We start from the raw sequence: 6,598 nt of genomic DNA, 5'->3' as shown, positions 1-6,598 counted from the left end.
ACGAAGCAGCTGCGAGGCTTTTCAGGAAGCAGCTGCAAGGCTTTTCTTTAGCTGCTTGTAAGCTATCTGTATGAGTTGCTTGCAACCTGCCTGTTTAATAAGAAGCTGCTGCAAATCATTTCATTGAGCTGTTTGCAACCTGCCTGCATCAGCTACTTGTAGATAAACTTCAACAGAGTACTAAATAGATAATCTTCTTCAGGAAGATTATCTATAGCGGAGTAATAAATGAACATCCACAATATAATTATTTTCATAACACTCCCCCTTGGATGTTCATTAAAAGATAATGTGTCTCATTAAAACCTTACTAGGAAAAAATCCTGTGGGAAAAAATCCTAATCAAGGAAAAAGAGTACACATATTTAGTAATACGCATTGCTAGCTGCCTCATTAAAAACCTTATAAGGAAAACCCTGTGGGAAAAAATCTTAGTAAGAAAAAAAAGAGCACATCGCGTATTTTACTCCCCCTGATGAAAACCTTGTTTCAAATATTTAAGTTTCCGCATTCCAATCTTGTATACCATCTTCTCAAAAGTTAAAGTTGGTAAAGATTTAGTGAATAAATCTGCCGGATTGTTACTTGAACGGATTTGTTGCACATCAATGTCACCATTTTTTTGAAGATCGTGTGTGTAGAATAATTTTGGTGAAATGTGCTTCGTTCTATCTTCTTTTATAAATCCTCCCTTCAATTGGGCTATGCATGCAGCATTGTCTTCGTATAAAATTGTGGGTCTTTTATCACATTCCAACCTATATTTTTCTCGAATAAAATGAATCATTGATCTCAACCATATGCATTCCCTACTTGCTTCATGAATAATTATTATCTCAGCATGATTTGAAGAAGTAGCAGCAATAGATTGCTTTGTGAAGCGCCATGATATGACAATATCTCCACATGTAAACACATACCCGATTTGAGATCGAACTTTATGGGGATCAGATAAATAACCTGCATCTGCATAACCAACAAGATCTGCACTACCTTTATTAGCATAAAACAAACTCATATCAAGAGTTCCCTTTAAATATCGCTATATATGCTTAATCCCATTCCAATGTCTTCGTGTAGGAGAAGAGCTATATCTTGCTAGTAAATTAACAGAAAATGCTATGTCAGGCCTTGTAGCATTAGCAAGATACATAAGTGCACCAATTGCACTGAGATAGAGTATTTCAGGACCAAGGGGTTCCTCATCCTCTTCTGGAGATCGGAACGGGTCCTTATTCACTTTAAGTGATCGAACAATCATTAGTGTACTCAATGGGTGCGCTTTGTCCATATAAAAGCGTTTTAAGACCCTTTATGTATAGGCAGATTGATGGATAAAGATCATGTCTGCTAAATGTTGAATTTGCAGACCAAGATAAAGTTTTGTCTTTCTAAGATCTTTCATCTCAAATTCTTTCTTAATATATTCAATTGTCTTTTGGAGCTCTTCTGGAGTTCCAACAAGATTTATGTCACCAATATAAACAGCAAATATAACAAATTTTGATGCCATTTTCTTTATAAAAATATATGGACAAATAACATCATTTATGTAACCTTCTTTCAACAAATATTCACTAAGGCGATTATATCACATGCGCCCAGACTGCTTTAAACCGTACAAAGATCTTTGTAATCTGATTGAATATATTTCCCAAAATTTTGAATTTGCTTCAGGCATTTTAAATCCTTCAGGGATCTTCATATAGAATTAATCAAATGAGTCATATTTAAATGACATGACATCTTCAGGTGTCTGGACTACAGGTCTGATCCTCACAATTATTTACAATATTGTGCACTATATTGTATCAAATATATCATCGACGATCATTTCGTATCAGTTCGCAAGCGACATAACTTGTTGAGATCTCATCATTTTTTTTATTTTCAGGTACATGAACTTCTTCCGGAGTTTCATGAAATGTTATGTCGTGGGCTCTTCCCGAGCTTATTTCCTCCTTATTATGATCATTTTGATCATTTGCTCATATTCTTTTTAAGGATTGTTACCTTGGGAACCGATTGGTCTACCACGCTTAATGCATACAGTAAACTCTATCCTTCAGGGACTTTAATTTTAATAGGAGCATTTGCAGCTGAATTATGATATTTAATTTTGGATCAACAAATGCTTCTGGCATTTGGCTTGAATTATCTTCTAAGCGAAGATCATATTAATGATAATTCGATTCATATAGCATATTTTTCAACTATTTTATTCCATCCCCCAAATGTTAGAAAAACTAATATATATCCCAAATCTTCTTTGGAAAACATATCTTTGTGCATTGTGGTAGAGAAATTAATCATATACCACACATCAAAAGTTATTAGATAGTAAAAATATTTGATTTCTGATCCTAAACCAATTGTGAGGGGATGACTTATCATATTTTGTTGGTCTGATGCATACTAGTGCTGCTGTATGCAATTTAGAAAATCTTAGACCAACACATGAGGCTTTATTCTCATAAGCAATAGTTTAGCCATTAATAAGAGGTATTCAGTACTAAACTTGTTTGGATATAAACCGGCATCATCAAGATGAATTATCTTGATTTCATAATCTGAAAATTATGCTCTTAATTGAGAAAGACAATTTCAAATGTCAAACTGCAGGTTGACAATAAATATACATGTAACCATCTTATATATGCATCTATAAGTAGTTCACATGATAGGTGAATGGGCTCATATTCACCTTTTATATATTTCAGAATTCGGGGATTTTAGTCCCAACTTTAGTTGGTATAATCAAGTTATTATGAGAACAAGCAACACAAGAGAATTCTTGAAGAATCTTTTAGTTCTTCAGTATATGCTTATCTGAAAACTTAAAGTTTATCATGGCATGTGCTATCTCTAAGTAAACTTCTGATTTACTATGGCATAAACTTTTGCATCAGTAAACTTCTGATTTACTGTGGCTACTTTTGTATCAGTAAATTTTTGATTTACTGTGGCTGCTTTTGCATTAGTAAACTTCTGGTATACTGTGATACATGATGTAGTACAAATTTGAAGAATAAGGCGGGTAACTTCTCACATACATATTTATCCCATATGATTGTGGAAACATAAAGATTTTCAATCTTTCAATCATTTGTAGTCTCAATATGATAGCTATTTGTATTAGTAAACTTCGGGTTTACTATATCATATGTTTTGACCATAATCATATAATAAGAATGACATATTTGTATATAAGCTCTCCGAGAGCCTTCGTTTATTATCCACAATCTAATATTTATCGGACACTACTGGTGTCATATGTCTTTTAGACAAACATCTAGCTCTTCAGGAGTTGTTGATATATTTTGTACTATCAAATATTGCTCAGACACTTCTGGTATCATGAGAGAAAATCATAATCAAATAAACTATATAAAGACAATTCTAAATTTATAAATGTAAGAAATCAAGAATTTTAATATTTTTACCACCAACTTTGTGTCTCCTTCAGGGAGAAATGCCATTAACATATGAATATTTTATATCAAAGCGGCAACCATATAGTCATTACATCCTTCAGGGAAATGAGTTGTTATTTTCTTCAGGGTAGTTAATAACAACTAACTATAATATATCAATGTGGTTGTAGTAGAAAGCATTTTACAAGAATGATTTTGCCTTAGAATGATACTTAATAAAATTATCCAAGATATTTTACGTACAACAGGTACGTGAGACAATGATTTTTATGCCACAAAAATAATATTTATATCATCTGTTATTCTAGCTCTTCCGGATGTGAGTTATGGTATTTCTTCATTCACTACAGGGAATGAAAATGTGATTCAAAAATAACTTTGAATAGCTCATTATTTTATTTACGCACAGAAAGACACAGTTTCATAATATTTTCCTGCTTCGGGAGAAAATTTCAATTGTGTTATTTCTTCAGGAGCAAATTGAAATACGAAAAATTGAGTATATACTCTCTCAATCATATTACTTCTTCTGGAGGTGAATTATAATATATTTACATCAAGAGCACGTTCATATTTACGACTTTATTAATATTATCACATTCACTTCAGGGAATGGATTAATATTTATCAGAAATTCTCATCCTTCAGGAAATCAAATATAATTATCTGAACGCGCATTAATCACATCAATTGTGATGCTTCAACCTCTTTGAAAATATTTACTACTTCAGGAGCAAATCGATGTGTGCATGTAATATGGAGAATATTTCTCTAGCTTATCTTTAATTGTAACCATAGAAAGCCTAAATTATAACTCTAGTGGTCATAGGCATATACCACTTCTGGTGGTTAACAAAATTTAGTTACAATGAGATATAAGAAACATAACCACTTCTGGTGGTTGTATATTTCTTGCAAATTCTGTTGGAGTTTAAGTGGATCTAACAATATTATCCACTTTGTAATCCTTTATTAAGATAATTAGGATGAAAACAAATACCAAAATAGGTACTATATACGTAACATATAACCAAGCAAGCGATGATAATAATATTAAAATATAAGCAAAAGGCTCAAATTAAATTATGCAAATTTGGCCACACCAGATGTAAGTGATATCTATATCACTACTGCCAAGAAGAAAAACTCACCACCTCAAGGATATAATCTGCCTTACGATGCTCGTTATGAACAAGATCTAACCACGGACATAAGAGTGTAGCCTTACATCGGAGACGAACACTGAAATAGAAATTAAATTCGAAGTAAGTGCGCAAAATGGCAGAGTCTCGTGCTGATAACGTGTTATAAAATAAATACTATAAAGTAGATAAACTGAAGACAAGTATAGAGAGAAACTGATATATTATTCAACTTCAAATTCATGTACATAATGAACTGAAAACTCCTCTATTTATAGAAGAAAGGAAGCAGTTGCGAGGCTTTTCAGGAAGCAGCTGCAAGACTTTTCTTTAGCTGCTTGTAAGTTATCTGCATGAGCTGCTTGCAACCTGCCTATTTAATAAGAAGCTGCTGCAAATCATTTCATTGAGCTGCTTGCAACCTGCCTGCATCAGCTGCTTGTAAATAAACTTCAACAGAGTACTAAATGGATAATCTTCTTCAGGAAGATTATCTATAGCGGAGTAATAAATGAACATCCACAATATAATTGTTTTCATAACATAATTCAGTATTTCCTTTGTTCCTATTTTCTTTTTGAGCGAAAATATCTGACATTAATCTCTATTTTTGTGGGATCTATTTTTGCCTTTTCCAATTCTATATCAATCTTTATCTCATTCTTTATAAATGCAAAAGTCCCAATACTATATATTATACCTACTTGTTTTTTAACTCCGATTCCAAATTCTAAATAAAAGCCTATTTGAATAAGCATTATTTCCTTATTGATTAGGCTAATTTATCTAAGGTGACAAATTATCTTTTGAAAATTACTTTATCTTTGACAATAATCAAATATTTGAAGTACCGGTTATGATACAACTAATGAAACGGATTTTGCTTTTTTGGAAATGTGTGAAATTGATTTGACAATATTTTAACAGTTGAAATGATCTAAATCCGATCATGAACTTGTGATTAGAGCCTTACGGGGGTATTTGTTTGATTTTTTAGCCAAAATTATCCTTTATTTTTAGGGGTAGGCTTAACTTTGTTCTCTAAATATAATCCTTAGCACTATTTGTCCTTTAAATTTACAAAACCTGAGAATTTTTAGTCTCACTAACAGAGAATACTTATTCCCGTTAAAAACCTAACAGAGTCATAACACGTGATTTGCAGGTGATGCTTAAGGGAAAGAAATACCCGCTCTTTCACTCCCAATTCAGTCGATTTCCCTCCTTTTTCTAGAGTCTCCCTTCTCCAATTCACTCATTTTATCTCTATTGCAATAGGTATTTTATCTCTATTACAGTAGGTAAAAAAATTCTAGCATTCTTGATTACATTTCAAGTCTTTACTACTTGCGATCCCAGCAATGATTATTAGGAGCAATGGTGAAATAACCCCTAGTTATGGTGAGTGTTCTTGCTACTTGTATTTTGTAAATATTCCTTCTTAATTTGTTTTCGAAATCTCCACCATTTTTATAATACTTTACAGCTTGTTTGGATGGTTGTCACCCATTGTATTATATCGTACTGTTACTTTAAATACGATGTTTGTTTTGATTTTTACTTAAATTTTATTGTATCATATCGTTAAATCTGTCGTTACATAACGATGACATGTGCCACTTTATGTAACGACCGATTTGGCGTGGTCGCGTCGTTACCTTGTCTTTTTCTCTCAATCTCACCCTTCAGTATTATTAAATAATTTTATTTTATCATTTACCCTACTTTTTTATATAATAATTTTACCTTGTATCATACTTTTTCTTTATAATATTGCAAGTTTATTTTTCATATTGCTGGTGCGTGATATCATGAAATGATGGCAAACGACACAATCTATCCAAACATTGTATTTATCAAACGATATAGTATAATACAATACAATACGATACGATACGATACATTATCTAACGATATGTAACAACCATCCAAACAAGTTGTTACTGTCTTTTGAAGTTCTATAATATTGCGGTCCTTATCTCGAATTTTATATGTCATACAAAAGGTGAACAATATAAAATA

This window comes from Nicotiana tabacum, chromosome 17, assembly GCF_000715075.1.
Source record: "Nicotiana tabacum cultivar K326 chromosome 17, ASM71507v2, whole genome shotgun sequence".
In the NCBI taxonomy this organism is placed as follows: domain Eukaryota; kingdom Viridiplantae; phylum Streptophyta; class Magnoliopsida; order Solanales; family Solanaceae; genus Nicotiana; species Nicotiana tabacum.
Note: the sequence above shows the minus strand (reverse complement) of the source record.